Below are 20,079 nucleotides of genomic sequence, written 5' to 3' on the forward strand. Positions count from 1 at the left end.
CTGGAGAGGACGATACGGTCAGTAACGCGCCAGCAGCCGCTCATGTTAGTTCAGCTGAGCATCAGCATGGAGCAGAGGTAGAGAGCCACAGTGCTGCCATCTGTTGAAGTGCCCCACCCTCATGTCCTCTGGAGCCCACACTGCTGCAGATGGCAGAGACCTGGCAGGTAGATTACCAATATTATCATAGCTTTTTATCTATTTTCACTAAAGTTGTTTTTAACGAACTGTTTCACCCATTCAGGCCAGACAACAGGGTGTAGTGACTGAGGGGATGCGGTTAAAAATTCTGAAGCCTGGGCAATTATTTATTAAGATAAAGTCAGTTGATCCAACCACAGAAGAGCGATGGCAGGAGGATGGGGAGTGCTGAGATGAAGCGTTTGTGCAGTTACTGTAACCACACAAAACCTCCTCAAGCTCATTCCAGTGTCCAGGGCTTTATTTATTCAACACATATGAACATCTGCATGCTGAAGTGTTCTTGGGCAAGATACTGAACCTCGAATTGCCCCCAGAGAAGTGCTACCCTACAGTAAACTGTACAGTAAAGCGCTTTCAGTGGTCATCAATACTTGAGAAAAATTAAAAATAAATACAGACCATTGACCTTTTATTAACATCTTGTTTGAGCTGTAAAAGCTGAGTTAAACCATAAACATAGGTGGGCTGTTGCATGATATAATGTTCTATTTACAACTAGGCATGTTTTTCTGAAATTGTGTCTTTAAGACACGTGATACATGACTTTTGTGTTAAGTGTATATTTACATTTTACTACCTTGTCTGTGTGTGTGTGTGTGAGGTACAGAGAGAGATTGTTTGAATCTGAATCTGAGTCATAGAATTGTATATATATATATTACAGCTTGTAATCAAAGGCTGTGGTTTGTCAGCGTTTTATTTTACCAGGGGAGATCATCAGTGTAAACCATACGTAAAATAAACGGATAAAGGATTGATTTAAGGAAGGATTGGATTTTCCTGAATTATATTTTATCCAGTTATCTTTCTTCTCTCCATTTAAAATTGTCCTTTTTATATTGTATTAAAGAAACAATTAAAAACAATGTTACATTTGTGCAGAGGACTGTGTGTGAGTTTTGGTGTGTGTATGTGTCACACCAAGTTTTCCAAGGATGGATTTTCAGAAAAGTTGGTGTGAATATTTCTTGGCTTTGAAAAGTTGTGGTTGAGTACTATAGACTGACCCATCATGAAGGGGTTTATTAGAAGATACATTTTCTGTGCAACACTTTCTTGAATATTTGATCAGAGAATATATTAAGCTCAAATCTTAGGTTTTGGTACTAACCTGTATTGTTTTACACTAAGTCCTCCTCGGTTTCCCACTCACTTCCCATGTGTTAATGCTGTTGCATGTGCAGGAGCCGTTGAGCTGCCTCAGATGTAGCGGAGCATGTTTATATCACGAGAACAAGACCTGACGCTCCAGAGCAGAGCACCACTGAAGCAGTCATCAGTCTTTAAGGCTCACTCCTCCAAGGCAACTTTTATCTCATTTAATTATGCTTAGAGGACGACATCAGAGCAAGGCGTTTGAACATGCTGAGATATGGCTTTCTCAAGTGGGAACATCAGTTGGAACCCATGCCTCCCCCCCAATGCAGAACGATCTCTCCATCTTCCCGCTCTCATTCGTTGGTTAATTACATCACTCATCTCTCCCCTGGCCTCAACAGCTGGGGTCGTTCCTGGAGCACACATCCTCAGAACCTTAAATCAAAGACCACCCCTCTACTTTCACATAAGCAGGGAAAGAGAGACTCGCTGCTCACTGATTGGATTATTCCTGTCAAAGTCTTTGCCAGAGAAAGGTGTTGGTTTCATTCTTGGTGATGGATGTTTTTTTTTATCACATTTGGACTTGCCTGTCCGTGATCATCTGAGCTAGGCATACCCTAGGGCTGATAAAAAAATTACAGTATAGTCTTAACTACATCACCAAGATTCTCATATTCTGAATTTTTTCAAATATTCCACAAGTGCGGCTTCGTTTTATCATTTGGCCTGGTGACCATCTTTGATACAGTGGCCTGCACATGATTTGAGTATCGTGAACCACAGCTGTGTGATTTTGCCTTGGTATGATAGTTGTTGTCCCAACCTTTCCAAATATTCTTCCAAATATCTGGATGTATAGCCTCCACTTATTGTGTTTCATTTCAGCTTCAATAAACTCTGACACAAAATCACTATTACCTCATCATCTGTGTTTTCCCTCTGCTGGTGGAACTCTAATGGTAACAGCAGCAATGGCTGCAGCACTGGGGGTTGTGGGTGCTTGGGGAGGTCACATGATCCCAGGAATGTTAGGCTCTGTTGTGGGTGAGCAGTGGGAAGCTCGTGGCCGTCAGCATGAAACAGTGGAGGAGCTCGGTTTGAGTCAGGATGGAACAGGACATGTTTCAGGGTTGGTTGTGTTGCTTACAGGTGGAGCAAAAATGCGGGTGTTTATTCATTTACATCAGAATTTCTGAAGGTCAAAGGAAAAGCAAAACTTAAGCTGCCGATGACCAAGTATTCCTTGTCCTCAAACATAAACAAACACATTTCAATCCCATCATCACAACTGTGCAAACTCCATTAGTGTAAAAAGAGAGTCTAGATTATTTTGTCAGGCCCAATGAGCTGTTTGTTGTTGCCGATGAGCTGAGGTTCAAAGCTCTTTCTTTAACGTGGGTACAGCGGCAGAAAAAAACAATCCCATTACAAGGTCCATTAAGTAGTTGTCTGACTTTGTCTGCCTGCTATTTGGCAGGTGCCGTGGGTTTTTAAGGCATATTAACTGAAAACAAACCGAAACACTTCCTTGGTGTAAGAACATGAACATGTCACCATCCATCATGTAGGGGTGGACGACACTAACTATGATAACTTCACTGCACTCATTAAACCTGATTGTATAATCTGCAGTTTTCCTATAACTTGTAGAGCTTCATCTCCCACAGGGAGGGAGAAGCAGGTCCCTATGATCTCCTAATAGAAGGAGTCAGCTATTGCCTGTGGCTTATTGAATTCCTTCTAGTCACCACAGGAAGAAAATCCTAATTGACAATTTCACACCGGCTCCTTCCTTCCCCGGTTATTCATTTTCAATCATTAGTCCATGATGACTCTTAACAGCATTCCATCTCTTTATTAAAATTACTTACACATTTCCTCCTCTTCCCCTTATCACCACGGCACTGCTTACCAGTGCTGTGAGTGCCCATGTGAAGTTAGTCTTTGAGGAGTGCACTGAATTGGTTGCATAATTCCGTGTTACGTAACTGAGTGAATTAGGCAGGAGATATGTTTAAAACGAGGGCTCAGATTGGCGGCAGTGAAGGATACTGTGTTCCGGCTTTTTGACTTGCAAAACAAAGGGGGTGGAGAGTGTGTTGATTTGTGTGTGTGTGTGTGTGTGTGTGTGTGTGTGTGTGTGTGTGTGTGTGTGTGTGTGTGATGTGTGTGTGTGGTCCTGGTGTTACTCATGTTGTGGGGACCTAAATCTCTACACTCATTATCATTGGGACTGTTCCTTGATGCGGAAGGCCTGTTTGAGGTTTGTAGTTTTAATTTATAGAATTTGCTTAAGGCTAGGATAGGAGTTGGGGTGAGGCACTTGTAATGGTTAAGGTTAGAAACAGCAGCAAGATAATGCATTATGTCAGTTAGTGTCCTTACAAATACAGAAAGACAATGTGTGTGTGAGAGACAATAGCAGCGAGGGATGAAGTTGGAGGCAGAAGCAGATCGAGCTGTGCAGCAGAGGGATAGATGCATAGACATGGTGGAACAGCATGAGTCATCTCAACTTAGCTGACTGGCATGTGGCCTGCATTCTAAGAGCCCCTCTCCTGTGAATCTGCTGTAGGAAAGATTTTCCTGCTCAACTGTTTCAAGAAGCAATCCCAAGATATATTTTCATTAAGTTGATATCTCCTGTGTTGGGGATAGCTGCAATTGATCACCTATCAATCATTGTAGGATATACTGAAAAAAATTCTCTAATTGAAGTTGTGATAATTATCACATTTGTAAGATCATTTTGCCATATGATTAATGTACTGTCAGTAATGGCAAAAGTTCCATGATGTTCGATAACTTAATCATTTTGTGAACCTTAGTAACATCAGTTCTAATCTGCATGATAAAATATGGATCACGTCTGTGTTTACGTATCTCTTCTCACTGGACATCTTTCCAGCAAACCCTGCATGTTATGATGTGATGTGACTCGCGAGCAGGACGGCAGCGCATTCAGTAGAATACAGTTAACAAAAATCTTTTAATATTGCTGAATTGTTTCACTGGCAACACTGTCTCCAGCAGCTGCTTAATCACATGAAACCTATTATACTTTGCTTTATATTCTTATGCAATGATTCACTGACTTGCAAGATACGTCAACTTCTCGTGGTCTTTCAAGAATCATAACCATAGCTCAGACCTATAGGTATGATGCACCAAAGCATCACTTAGCCATGGTCACGTGGAGTTTTGGTCACTGTTTTGAACCACATTTCGAAGCAGTGTTTCAAAACAACTGTGCTTCCGAATCTTGACAGAGCTTCGAAGCACTAAGCATCCCTACTCTGGTTGCGTGTGATACTTTTATAGTTCCCATCTGGCAATGCTGGCCTTTGTGTAATTTCTGCTTTTACCTGCATCTATGAGCCATGTTGGCCATCAACAAACTATTCTCCATATGAAAATGTTAATCATTTCCTGTATGTGACAGGGTTTTTCTAGAAAGCACCAAACAGATAGTGTTACAAATAATGGATGAACATTTTTGAATATACACTTTTCTTTCCTGAGTTAAGCTGAAAGTAGTAAATATACCACTCTCAATTCTGAATAGTAAATGTAAATATCATAATTAGACAGTTAACCTAGCATAAAGAGTGGAAATGTTGAAACAGTGTTGAAATAGTGTGATGGTATTGGTGATGACCAAGACATGATTTACTCGCTCCTCCTGGGGTATCCTGAGGCAGATTAGATATATAACCTCTCCAGCGTGTTCTGGTGTTACCCTCCAACCAGTTAGACGTGCCCAGAATGGAAAGAGGCATCAGATCCTCAAGCCATTTCAAATGGCTCCTCTCAATGCAAAGAAGCTGTGTAGGTCCCCAACCTGGTCCGGTTATGGTTTTTGAAACAGACTCTGATACAGACTTTAATTTAGACTTAATACAGACACAGAAAGTGTTATCCTATACTTTAACAGAGTAGTATTTACTGAACTAATTGTTTGTTCAATACAAGGAAACATCGGGGACATAATATAACAATGTATAACAATGATTGGATTATTGAATCAGTGCACTAAAGAAATACTACTGGTACTAAACATTAAGACCAAAAAATCCTTTGGATGATAGTTGGTGCATTCAGCTTCTAAATGGCTTACACAATGTTCAACAGAGCAGCTCAGGGGGATGTGTCTGTGTCAAGGAGCTGGTGGAGATGGGTTGGCTGATTGGTAAGTGATTTGTAATTACTTGTGTTCAAGCTGCAGTGTGACCTCTGATGATGTCATCAGTGGAATTACAGGTTGTTTCTTTTTAAATGGGGGCATCTCTGTCCATTGTTTTCAGCGGTCAACACTGCATGTCTTTAGGTCACTCCCCAAGACAGACTTTTATATTTGTTAGGAGTTTAGATAGATAGATAGATAGATAGATAGATAGATAGATAGATGCAGCAGCAAAGTGTCTGGAAAGATACTGAATCCCAAAATGGTCAATTAAATGAAAAACTGTACTGTAAAGCGCTCATCAAGACTAGAAAAGCACTCTACAAATACAGACCATTTAATAACATATCACATATGATATATCAGATATATTTAAGTATTCTGGAGCTTTAAGACTAGAAGATCAGAGGTAGAGCAGACAGTCTACTGCAGATAATAAGTGGTAGAATGATTTTGTTTAGTCCCGTTCAGTGACCACAGATCTGGACCACAGATGAGCTTTAAATCCTGATGGCACCATACAGGAACGATTCCTGTATCGTTCCTTTGACCAGCCGGGTTGAATGAGTCTGTTGCTGAAGTTGCTCTTCAGTTAGGCCAGTGTTTTATGAAGGGGAGTGAGCAGCAGTCTCCATGACTGCCACCAGTTTTGTCAGGATTCTGTCCTCCACCACCTCTTTCCGGGTGACAAGCTTAGAGCCGACAACAGACTGCCTTTCTGGCGAGTTTATTAAGACTGATGCTGTCCTTTGCTCTGGATGCATGTTATGGAGATAGCATCACGGTTTGGCAGCAGTTAGTTTACCACTTATGAGGTATGGAACATATGGTGCTTTACACCAGTGGGTCTGTAAAGCCTTTTGAGACTGTAAACAACAGAACTGAACTTTAAATAAACTTGACCTTTAAATGGTGGTGAAGAATGACTAATGAATTCCACACCAGCTATTTGCCGTGGCACACTCTATTTAAAACATCCTATTGAGCATTTCATTAATCCTTTCAAGGTTTTTGGTTTAATATTTCAACACAGAAGTCAATGAGATCAAAGCTGTTGAAATGTAACCTAAAGATTTTTGAGGACCTCATCTGACACTGGGCTTTGATTTGAATAGAGAATATGTGAATGCAGACATTTGAGTGCATTTGAAATAACAGCATAAAAGCTGAAGTACTATTACAGGTAGAACAAACTGTGTCCATGAATTTTAAGCTGCTCATACTGTAGCTCATGTATGAACATGCAAAATGTACCTTCAGTAACCAGTGTGTCTATAAATGCATTGCTCATGAGCGTTTGAGTCCCTGATGTGCCAGCAAGTAGATCAGCGTGGAGAGGCAGTCAAGTGAAATCTATCAGTGTCTCCTTTTCAATCTCTTCTTCAATTCTTCATCTTTTGTGTGTTTTGGTTTTACCTTTCTCCGACATTATTTGAGAGTTCATAAGTTCTGGGACCAGTTCACCTGCTGCAGAAATTCTTAACACTGGTGGAGCTGTGCTAAAATCAAATCTATTAGAAATGTGGTGGAAGGCACTGAATGAAACCCGCTGGTGAGTGACCTTTAAATCGTTTTCTCCTGGTGCTGTCCAACTTCTACGTATAATCTAAATCTGGTGATCTAAATGGCAAGTAATTAACCATTGACCCTTTTCAATCATGACTACCAAATGTGTATACTCTTACAATTATAGTATATTTTCCCAAGTCAAGCAGAATCTGTAGGGTGTATAAAACATGACAAAACCATATCCTGTCATTATTAATTCACTGCACGGAGTTGGCATGTTTTTGAGTACACTCTGGCTGCCTTGACCTCCTCTTCCCAGTAGTAGCCTATTATCACGAAAGCTCTATGTTCTATGAAACATAGTCAACACAAGCTCAGTACACAAAATCCTTCAAGGAATGGGTTTTTTTTTTTAGGTGCACCTTCCTTTCACATATTCCTCTGATCCACAGTCAACACACTTGTGTACAGGGTCCACACATTTATCCACACTGCTTCACACTGTGTTCTTTGTTTGCTCCTTGAGCAGCTGGGTGCTCGGAACCTGAGGTGCTTGGTGTGTGTTTTCTCCAGTAATGAGGAAACAAGTGATGCAGAGGCTTGACACTGCTGCTGCTGTCGTTTTTTATCCTGTGTTTTATACTGTGCTGTATATGTCATTGCACTGATGAGAATAAAACTCAAATACAACTCCAGATTTCTGCATTTAAAATCTGGAACAGTGAACTAAATAATCTGTTTTTCTATGTTCTGAGTATAAAATGTCTACCCTCATGTCCTCCATTATGCACATACCGGCTATTCCATTCCTATGAAAATCCACCAAACACAGAAACTACATCACAACGTTGGGTATTTCCCTTTTCCCTCCACACATCTCTCCCCCTAACTAATTAGCCCATTAGCAATTACACATTGAATCAGGCTTCTATGGCAACACAGCATGAGCATTTGGGATGGAGAAATTTACACTGCATCCACTCTCTGTACTGTTTGTCTGGAAAATACACTTCTGATCTTGAACATATAGAAAAAAGATATTTTACAATTTTATCATGTCAAATATCAGAATTTATGATTCTAAACCCATGAAATGAATCTTGTGCATATGCAGAAAATATTGAAAAATGTTTATGTTGTTATGCTATGATATAAAAATAAATATATATTGTAAATTCTCAATTCTTTGTTTGCCTCAGCTTTAGTGACACCTTTATTTAGAGCAGGCGTATATTAATATAGCACACTATTTCTATTTTCTTTTCCTGCTAAAACATATTAAATATTTAAATATATATATAATATAAATACATGTTTATCTTCTCCTTGTCCGAGCAATGACCACACTGGAAGCCTGCTGTCCTAGGGAGGGGCAGGACAAGAAGAATCTTAACTCTGCACACTCTCATGGTCACTCCTTGAATGTTGTGCCTGGGTGCACACACTAAAAAGTAATGAAGAATGGTTTTGGAGTTAAAAGATGTATAGTTTTAGAGAATGGCCAACGTTTTTACTTTTTCACCTCACACACTGGGTCAGTCATTGCATGAAGTAAACGTGCCTATCAGATCGTTGGTTTCCGGAAGGGATTTTCAGAGGTTAGTAGATGCTTCCATAAGCACACGCTAATCACCGTCTGCAGTAATGTGGATGTGAGGTGAAGAGGAAGTTGTAGGGATAAAAATTATGCTCTCGACTTGCTGGTCATGAACTTTAGGACGTGACAGAGGGAGTTGCAGATGCAATCAACCAAAATTAATTTCCCTTGCATAATGCTCTGAGCTCACTTTTAGGGACATCCAGAGGAACTTAATATTGAAATGCCTCTACTCAGCACTGAAAGAAGCTGGTTGAAGTTGTTCAAGCATCTGATCAGGTTACCTCCTGGATGCCTGGGAGACATTAGGGGTGCAGACCTGTTTTTATCATGTGAAGATGATAAGACTGAGATTGCTGCATCGTACAGTGGAAGGCGGTTTGGTCTTATCCTAACCAAAATCTCTGGGTGAACAGAGAATCTGCTCAGTGCTCAGATAGTAGCAATCCACTCTGCAGACCCAGAAAATACAGGGGAAAGGAGTCATGTTACAATGGCTTCAACACCAGGCACATGTGGCTAATGGACATCATGGACTACAAAGGAGATGGATGTAGTGTGGGGGAAGTGCCTGCTTCTCCAGAGGAGCTGAATTCCTATGCTCACTTTCAGAACAAGATCAAGCAGGAGTTTCTGCTAGAGCACAACATCTGCTTAGTTTACATACAGTATCTTGGGCAGATGTTTGTGTAGCCTTTAGAAATGTCACCACTCACGAAGCTTGTGAAATTATTCAATGTTTTGCTCTCAAAACATGTGCCCACAAATGGGCAGATTTATAGCCCAGGGATATGTGCTATTCTCTCCGACGGATGTTTGACCAGGCACAGCTCCGACACAGTCACCAAGGTCACTGATGACATCATCATCTTTGACGGCATCACAGACGATAGCGAACCTGCCTCCAGAGCAATAGAAAGAGCAACTCCCCGCTCAGCGTCAGCAGGACCAAGGAGCTGAACGGAGAATTCGCGAGGCTACAGGAAGGGGCAGTCCCCTGTCCACATTCGAGGGAACAGAAGCGGAGAGAGTGAGCTGCTTCGGATTCCTGTGGATTAACATCAAGCCACACAGGTGTGGTTTTGAAAGCAGTGGGACAATGGCTCTTATCTGGAGGCTGAAGAGGCTCAGCATGGACTTGAGCATATTTGACCACAAAGCTCTGTGAAGAGTGGTCAGATCAGTATAACACCAAGACTTAGCTGCCAGCCATCCAGGACCGCGACAGTCTGCCACTATCTGGCAGGTGGTACAGGCACAGCTTTAACCAGCAAGCCATCAGGCTACTGAACTGCTTTCACTTACATACAACTCACATAGAACAGGAACAATTTTTTTTTTAAAGCCATGATTATATTTTTTTCTTTGGGCAAATATTTTGATATTATTTAAACTACACTATCCTGTCCTTCATGTTTAAAATGGTATGACGCACATGATAACAAGCTTAAATCCCAGGGCGTTGTCAGACAGGACCTCCGGAGGATGTGTGAAGAATTGGATCCAGACTTTCCCTGGAGGTTTATCACACATGAACAATGCAGCGGGAGATTCTCGACTCAGACACGTTCACAGCAACACAGATATCAGAGTGTTCAGGTGAGGGGTGTTTCAGCATCCTGAGGCAGGATGCAACAAATTGATTCCGCTACAGAGATCTTTTTTTCCCCATTTAGTTCTGTCTACCGCTCACTTGTGGTAAATCCACTGATCCCCTGCTGTGTTCTCACATTGGCTCCTTCAGACCTTGTGCAGACTTTTCACCAGGTGGCCAGATGGAGAAAGTCTGGAGTATCTCCAGGATCTCCTATAAAAACTTCAGACTTTATTTAAGATTTGAGAAATGACCAACTGAAGAGCATAAGTCATTAACATAACATGGGAGACCATTGTTCATTTCGTTATTGGCTATGGTAAATAAACACTGGTTTGTTTTAACCAAAGCCTCAGTCTTTCCATGACCATAATTAAATGCATCCTGTAACCATGACGTCAAAGGTCCCTTAACCTTAATCAAGCAAACCAAACCATCATCTTTTCCCGAATAACAACCAACTAGTCCCTGGGTCTAAATCTAACCACATCTCTACTAAAGTGGTGCCAAATAAAAGGTTTAATATTAGAAACAGTGATATAGTCATGTCAGTGGCTTCAGTTCAAAAAATGTCTGTATGTGCTGTTTTGGACAATACTGACCAACAATATTTATTATTTATTTAATATTGAATGTGTAATATTGGTCCAGTACTGTTGTGAGAGAAGAAAAACAAATATTTATTTCTATGAATGTGAACCGTGTCCAACTAACATCTGATATATTCCCCATAATTTAGAACTTTTCAGGAGTCATAAAGTGGTGAGAGGATTTTAGCTGCAATTTACTGATGTGGGAGTTGTCAGGGGTGAGTTGGCCTGTTTCATCCCGATCCTACACTGATTGCAGGGCCGTAGTGGAAAATCAGTTAAGTGCTCTCCACAGTCTAATCAGGACCACGCATGGGTTTATAACTCAGCTCAGTAGAGAGGTACTAACCTAATGAATAAAGAGATTGATTCAGCCTTCTAAAATGTGTTGATTGCTCCAAAATCATGCCACAGCACAATTACGGCCTGTGTAGATGTGTTCCGCAGCTCAGATGTATCAGATATGTTGACTCATCTGTCCAACTTCCTGCTGCCTGGTTGAGGAAGTAATGATGATTGTGATGCTGTTGCTGGGAGTTGAATGAGCCCAGGGGCCTATGCAGTGACCTCGATGGAGCTGAGAGTCATGAATGCAGAGAACGTTTCATTTCCACAGCAGCACCAGAGACAAGCAGCTGCTTGACGAAGAGAAGGTGTGAAGGAAAGATTAAGATAAAGATTCCCCTCTTAAGTGATTAAAGCTGACACTGATTTAGCCGTTTCAGAGCTGCTGGTATAAATTATGCTTGCGTTCAATCATTTTGGCATGCAAATCCCACTACTGTACAACAATATTTTATTGAAACATTCAGATTAAAATGAGTGCGTGCAAATCATGCTCAGTTTATTAGGTACACCTCGCTAACACTAATGCAGACTTATACAACTGTGCAATTAAGGCCTTGTCAATGAAGGCCATAATGTTCAGTTTCAGTTTCAATGTTTCTTTTCTTTTGTTGAGCCCATTTATATAAATGAGAGTGAGCTAAATAAACAGGAAACAATACGTGTATACAACAAAATCCATTATAATTTTTTTCCCCCTCTTTTTAAATTCATCAATGCTGTGGACAACAACCTCAACAACCAGTGATGGATGTAACCTTGTGGAAACAAAGACAAGTGGGGCATTTTGAAATTATTTAGTTATTTAATCATTCACAGATAATAAAATAATCACTTTCGACAAATGCACACGAAGCAGGGAGGGAGATCCCAATCAGCTTCAATAGATGTAGGTTCTGTCAAAAAAGGCATATTTAATTAAAAGAAAAATGTGGTTAATTTAAAAAAGAAAAAATCCCCAAAATGTTACTATTTTCTTGAAGATTACAGAGACAAGGACAACAACATTGGTGTCATGTATGGTAGAAGACAAGCGACAGCGTTTATTTAGTTTCATAAATTTTGCATGTACAGACCTGTGAAATGAGCACTCAGTGTTCAAACGCAAGAGAGCAGAAAGACATCTGAGTGAGGGAGTGTTTCTGTTTTACATAAAATATATATAGTCCAGCAAGCACAGAGCTGGGACGTGCCTGAACAAGATCTACTTTCATTCTCAAATCTTTCTCTTTTTTTGGCAAGCTGTCAGAGTCACTTGTTAAGGAGCCAGTACATTGCATTAGAGCTGCGTGTTGGATGGTCAAAGCTTTAGAGCTTCAGGGAACTGGCCTGGTGGCTGGAGAGCTGCGGACCACAAACGTTGGCCTACAGGCAGGACAGACAGATGGGTGCCAGCAGGCGTTGGTGAAGGCAGGGACACATTTATTCCCCTCAGGAGTGGGTAGGAAGCTATTGGCAAAGATGGACCCCCTCAGGAGGGATGGTAGGTCAAGATAAGCAGTTTGGATAGTTTGACAGGTACAGTTGAGAATAAGGTGCTGCAGCAATGGAGGTTAACAGCCTTATAGTATGGCAGAGTATCCTGGGAATATACAATGTGAAAGGAATAGACTGGTTGTCAATACGGATGATGACCTCATAGTCGGATTAGATTGGACGTTGATGATTGGGCAGTGGGAACTCCCTGCTTCTCCACAAAGGAAATCACCAATCTCTTTCAAAGCCTTCTTCTTGTGGCGTGCTTCCTGAAATGTGGTCAATGGAATTTTCAGAGTCGGGGTGAGACAATAACCTATAGCTTACTGAGAAACAAGCTGGTATATATCTGATTGAAAGCATGCTGGTCCTATGGCAGGTCTTTGCTTGGGGGCTTCTGGAAGAAAACCATGAGGCCTGCAATATCCCCTTACAACCAGCAGACTTAAGCTGCTTTCAGACATGCACTGAACTCAGTGTACACAGAATCCGGTGTGGGAACACAGCAGGAGATCCACCGCTGGATTCACCATGAATTGAGTGGGGGGGTTGATAGGTGTGATAGATGCAAAAATAAAAATCAATTAAAAAATATGGTCCAGACCCAATTCTCCAGACTTTATCTGCAGGTCATGTCTGAAAATGGCTTTAGGCATCACAGCATAGTAATGCCATGAGGTTGTAGAATTTTCAATTAAAGTATGAAAGCCCAAATCTGTTGAGTTCAGAGCTATGACTACCAGTTCTTCCAAAGCAAGTCTCCATGATACCAACACACAAAGAAACTGGTTCCACTGGGACCGCAATGATCAGCTGGTACGGTGATGCCTGTGACCAAAATGCAGGCACTGAGGAGCCAGGCAGGAAGAATTAAGTGATTTAGTTGAGACATTTCAGACTTACAGGCAGGCAGGCAAACAGGAAAGCAGTGAGACATGAACTGAAGTGAAACAGGCAGGAATAGATACACCAAGGTCAGGAAAGTCACAGGAACATATGAGGCGAACAGTGACCGAGCAGGTACATAACAAAGATATACAGTTGACTGCAGATGACAAGAAGGTGAGGTGGGTGTGGCAGTCAGGGCTGGGTGATGAGCAGAGAACAGATGTGCACACGGGCAGGAAAAGTCAGGTGATAAACAAGATAAACAAAGGGGAACCGTAAGAATAAACACTATTGATTTGTGGCACGGTGAGACAACACAACATGTTAACATAAAGGAACTACTCTTTCCTGAATTGGCAGCAAATGTCGGCAAATGACAGAATTATAAAATGTAATTCCAAAGAATACTGGGCTGCACAAAAAGCCAGTATTCTCCTCAGTAGATTTAGCCACTGATTGGCCAGTGGTGATAAATTAGAGGCCTACTCTTGGCAACACAGATGTATTTGTGGTAAGCCACTGGATGAGGGGCTGATTTAATTCATCACTGGCTGGATTCTGACTCTGCTTGTGTAACAAATCCCAGTTATATGTAGTTTCAAGCTCAATAGTGAATGTCAGACCTGGTATCTGTTTGCTACACTGATTGTATACACCACCTACAGATTGCAGATGTGACATAATGGATCTAGCTTTCATTTAACTGCTGAAACTGCAGAACTGAAAACTTGCTAAAGTCAAACCCAGGCCCATCTATAAACCAATCACTGTCAAGTATAGGTTGACTAACGACATACGTATGTATGTCATACAAAAGTCTTAAGTCTGCTTTCTGAATGACAGTGTGAAACCAAAACTAACTGGATCAAATGTAAACATTATAACAAAGGCATAAACCTTGGTTCTAACCATGGTCTGGACTTTCAGGTTTGAAAACACCATATAATACTGTCCATCTTATTAGAGTCAGAAGAAGAAATAGGAGGCTGACTTGTAATTATCAGAGCGTTTGTTGGAAAATGGCTATACAGAGATTCAAAATAACTACAAACATGGATAAAATGACAACAATGAAGTACAAAATTACTAGAAATGATGTGACCTCACTCTTTGTAGTCATTCTTCATCTTGGGAGATTTTATCTTTGAATTTGTCCCAAGCTCAGGGCTATTTGAAATTAGAAATAACAGGTAATTATCGATTTTTTTTATATTTGAATGTTTAAAGTTCACATGCTTATATGGGACCCATTTATTACCCAGATTAAAAAAGCATTAAAAATCAATAATGTACATTTGTTACTATTTGTTATAACTTACATCACAGGCTTTAAATGTGAGACTCAGCACATTTTAAACTCACTGTACAGGAGTGCCCTCTTTAAAACTGTGCAACAGCTCTCCCTCCCTCTTTCTCTCAAAAACGTCTAGACTCGTAACCAGCAATATAGCATAAAAATCGCTGGGTCGGGTGGTAAATTATCTGAACGTTTTATTAAAAACCAATACCAATCTGCTGTATTAGCAGTATAGCAGTTGGACCCATTTATGCTTTGACTCCACCGTGTTTGAGCACCAAAAGTGTGAGAAGTTGTTTCTCCTAGCACGTCACTGGAGAACAAAATGTCTCGCACACGCAGCTTGCTGATAAGGCTTTGGGTCTGTGTGTAAAAACACTCATTACTCTGGTCTATTACTCCTCTAGCTCCAACACACATTACTGCAAATTGTGTATCATCACAACAGAACAGCAAATGGAAAGTACACAGCATGAACTCAGCAGAGCAGAAACACCCTCACGTGGCGCTGCGTGAGGAAAGAGTCATCTTTGGGACTATTATATTTTTGTATAATATTTTCATCTTATGTTTGTTCTTTTTTCTAAGAAAATTGTCTTAAACAAATTGATGTCATTGTGTGGTGTTAAAGTTGCATCTATGGATTGTTTTGGTGAATTAGAAGCAGAACACTGGCATACAGTTTTATCATTTTAAAGTTGTCATGCAAACAATAACCTATAGTTACACATGAGGCAGCAGGTGATGTAAAGTGGGTTTATCTGCCCGTGACTGGGAACAATAGTAGTGAGACTGGTGTCATCAACAACCTGATGTTTAAAGATTTAACATGTTCACACAGTTGATCCAATAACTCTCCACCTGTTTTGATAACACCTGAATATTGCAAGTGTGCCTAATAAACTGACAACCGACTGCAGTGTAATTAAAATAGTGCCTGTCCTAAATACACTATTTCATTCAATATGTAAAGCAGTAACATATACTACATAGTCTACTTGGAATGACTTACTTTGTACTTTTATATGAACACATTTACACAACAAATTTTACTTGAGTAAAAATCCTTTAAGGTAACATTCAGTCGTCATTCACGTGCTGAGGTACTGTGTTACCATTGTTACATATCATCCTGGTTGATTATGCTAATATATTATAATAAGCTGTATTCTTCTTTGATACATGTTCTACCTATTCCTACATGTTTTTTACAAGCCATTCAGATGTGCTAATTTTGCTTAGCAGTTTGCGATGGCTTCTTTCTTTCCCTCTCCCCCTCCTGCCCTCTCTTGCTTGATATGTCTTTGATAAACGAACTGACTCGTCCACAAGATTGTGGCGTTTTTGCATCACCAGCATAAACGACTGTGATGTTTATTGCAACTTTGGCAAAATCGAATGCCTGACGTTGCACACATAGCTGCGTTCGTTTCGCCACAGCTGCTCCACTCGAGGGAATCCATTCCTCTAAGCCAGTCTTGGCGTTATGGTTAAAGATTTCAGGATCCAAACACAAAACCCACCAAGACACATAGGTGGAGTGAAGGTAATGTATTGTGAAATGAACAGGCGTACAGAGGATCCGGTCAGGGGACAGGCAGGCAGATGCAAACAGTGAATCCAAATCAGGAAAACTGAGGAACACAAAGGAGCAGAAACACAAGGGAGCCACGGGGAAAAGAACAGAGGCGTGAGGTGACACACGGGAGCTGAACAGACGACCTAACATACAGGACTGGGAGCACAGAGACTAAATACACAAGGGAGGCAGGGATAATTGGACCCAGGTGAAAGACATCAGGGTGGGACACACTAAAGCGGGAAAACTAGACAAACACAGGAATTAACACAACCAACAAACACAAGGGAAGTGATATCAAAATAAAACAGGAAATAATTAGTTCTAATAAATCAGAAAAAGTCACTTTAGAGGGACAGATCATGGCACTGTGACACTGTAACCTTCAGTGTTAATAGGCTATTTTATAAACAGTGAGATAAAATAATATTTTTTATTAATCTAATAATCTAATAATACATCAAACCCTGTTATGTTGTAGATTTAACTGAACAATAACACAAATCAATAACACATAATGAGAGAGTGAAAACATTTCTCTTAGACACTTTTGTAAATGTTTTTAAAATCAAAAACTTGAGAGTTGAGAGAAGGGCATCCAGAAATAGTGATTTGATCCTGCACCTTGTGTTTCCTGGGGGCTGCATATTTCATGCAGTGATTACGTTGTACCATGCTATGACCTATGGCTATGACGCACCTGTGGAGGAAAAGGGGGGTGTCGACAAATGTCAGTAATGCAAGATAATTACTGACCAGAGGTCATGTTTTACCCACCTTTAATTAAATACTACATCACAGCTTAATGCTATAATCTGAAATGATCCTGTAACAGGCTCTTTTACTCCCTTCTATCGCCACTCTCTCCTCCTCCCTCCATTCTGTCTCCGTTTGTGTTAGTGATCACACATAATTGTTTTGATCCGCAGAGGGTCCTTGGCTTGAATCTGCTGTACAGGGAGCAGTCAGATTATTGGAATCCTGTCTGAGAGTAAGCTGCGGTCGGGTTCAGAGCACCGCGGTGTCATCACACAATGAATACGTAACACACAATTTTCTGTTTCACAGCCCCAGGGACATTGTAAGTCACTGTTTGCCTCCACTTCCTTTAGCGTACTGCATTTTCAGTCATAATCCGGTTCAGGAGGCTTTTATTGTGGTCATAAAAATATCAGTCAACAATTCTGTGGCGCTACTGTATAACATCACTGTGCTGTGTCTCCATGACTACAGAGGACATTACATTGACATTTCTGGAGACTCTTAACTGTTAACGTAAACCTAAGTATGTTTTACTGAGAGGGCTATTTCGTCAACAAAGCAACATCATGTACCCAATACACTTCGGTAACACTTTACATTATTCTCTCGCTGTGTAAACTGCTGGGGTCATATTGACCCCAAGGATAAGAGATGTTTGTAAATGTGAAGATAACAGGAGTGTTTAACTTACAGTGTACAGTCTACATTAAATGCTCCGTTGCTCTGCACTTTAACAAAAGGAGTACAAGTATAAGAAAAAAGAGCTAATGAGGATTAAAACTGAAGTCAGGCTTCACAAATAATACCATAAGAATAAAATATATAAAGGATCGTTAAGCGTATTACCTGTGTCACATATTCATTTGAGCATGGGAACTGATTCGTGAACAGGAGGATTGAATTTATATAAAACTGTTGGCTGGGGATTTTATGCTAACTTTTTATGATGGAGGGAGCTTTTGGAATCTTAACCTGTGCTAATTATTGACAGAGTAAAAATAAATGAACAGACGTGAAAAGAAAACAATGAAAACACAGTCAAAACACAACATCACCTGAAAGCAAGTCTATAAAAATGGGTTTTAGGAAGTGACTCTGCGAGCCTTATCTACTCAGGTAGGCTGTTTCAAAGCCGAGGCGCCCTGCTGGCAAAAGCACGGTCACCTTTAATTTTCAACCTCGACTTTGGAACTGCAAGCAGGGTCCACCTGATGATCTAAGGCTGTATGTACTTGAATTAAATGGTTATAAATGGCACCAGAGGGCTGTGATTGTGAGCGTGCTCCAGAGGCGTAATGATGGTGATTATGGGACTAGACACGTTTAGAAGAAGGGGAGTGTATTAATAGAGATGAGATTTTCGTGACAGGTGCCAGATTGTTTTATTTCAAAGTCCCTTTGGCAGCCGGCAGTGATGATTATGGGTATTTGGATCTGTGTTTGGTCCAATTCCAGAAGAAAAAATACCTATATTTGATGGGCTGGTCATTTCCTGTCACTAAAGTTGAGGGGTATTGTGTAATTCCGTGTTGTGTGTTCCAGCAGATGAGTCAGATGAGATCATCTGGACTAAAAAGTTCCACCCGTTTCCAGAAGATATTAAAATCGTCCACGACAGGTACACCGCGAGCAGCAAAGGCAGAGGAAAGCCAGGTGTTCACGCTAATCAGCCTGCTGAAACGCCCTATTCCCCCGGCCCTGTGTGATAACTGGTCCGGAGATGAGGATTTTACGTTTTAGGGAATTGAGGATATTACATACTGTAGGTGGACAAAGTCCTGTTTTAAGAGTTGAGATTGCTGCTTGGGAATGTCAATTGCGCCAACATGAACGATAACTCTGTCAACACTGTGGTGGGATTTTATTACAAGTGGAACTTTGTCTGTGATATCACACACTTTGGCACCGAGAAAATGTGATAAAAAGACTTTCGAAGCCGGAGTCACCGATTATTAGAGTCGCTGGGTGCTTATGGGGGTGTTGTGAAGAAGTGTCATTTGCAACAGCCCCAGTTTGTCGCTACTCCCAGGGTCCCCGTATCCGTGAGGGAGATGATTCACCAGGGCTTAAGCCAGGAATGGCGCCGCTGGAGCAGGAGCTGGACCTGCAGCCGGTAGCCTCTCTGCTTTCGGTAGATCTGGAGCCAGGAACCATGGCAAGTGAGCTGGAGCCAGGGGCCATGCTCTGGTGGATGGTGTAGGAGAGATCCAGCCTCAGGTTCAAAGGTGACAGAGAGAAGCCAGCCACCAGGCGCTGGTTTCAGGTAAGGCACAGGCCTTACCTGAAACCCGTTCATTATCCTGCAGTGTCTCTTACAGTGTGGTTTGTACAATCATCTTTGTTTTAGTGGCCTCTTGACCCAAAACCCAATCCCACATAGAAAACTCAATCAAGTAAATATTTGAGTGGATGTCTGAATTTTCATTTAAATTAATGTGTGCCATCTTTGACCCCACTATCCCATTCTTATAATAAAGCCACAATCTGCCAATGCCGTAGGCCATTCTTGCTTTCTTGAAAGGCTACATCTACACTAATATGTTTAACTTTCAACCACATCACTTCTTCTATATTCACACCTGGTTTCCACACTACATTTGAGTTTCCAAGCCCCTAATCTGAGACTGACAGGAACAGTGCTGGCTCCATTTTAGTCTAAAAAAGCATGGAGACGATGAAGCCGACACCCATGTTTGCTTCCTGACTGGGTCTTATCAGTCACAAGGCTTCCATCCCTAAATCGTCACACTCCTATCACATGATCCTTTTCCAGAAGAAAAAAAAAATGGCATCAGCCAGAAATCCCCTCCCACAGACAACAAAACCTGCACAGGTTTATATTCAGGAGCTCGGAACAGAGAGGAGAAATAATCCTGGGTCCCTGCGGGATCAGATGTCACCAGCAAAACAAGCGACAGATTGCCTAAACCCACGGCCAGGCTGACGGTGCCCTG

Source organism: Paralichthys olivaceus, chromosome 20 (genome assembly GCF_024713975.1).
Source record: "Paralichthys olivaceus isolate ysfri-2021 chromosome 20, ASM2471397v2, whole genome shotgun sequence".
Lineage (NCBI taxonomy): Eukaryota > Metazoa > Chordata > Actinopteri > Pleuronectiformes > Paralichthyidae > Paralichthys > Paralichthys olivaceus.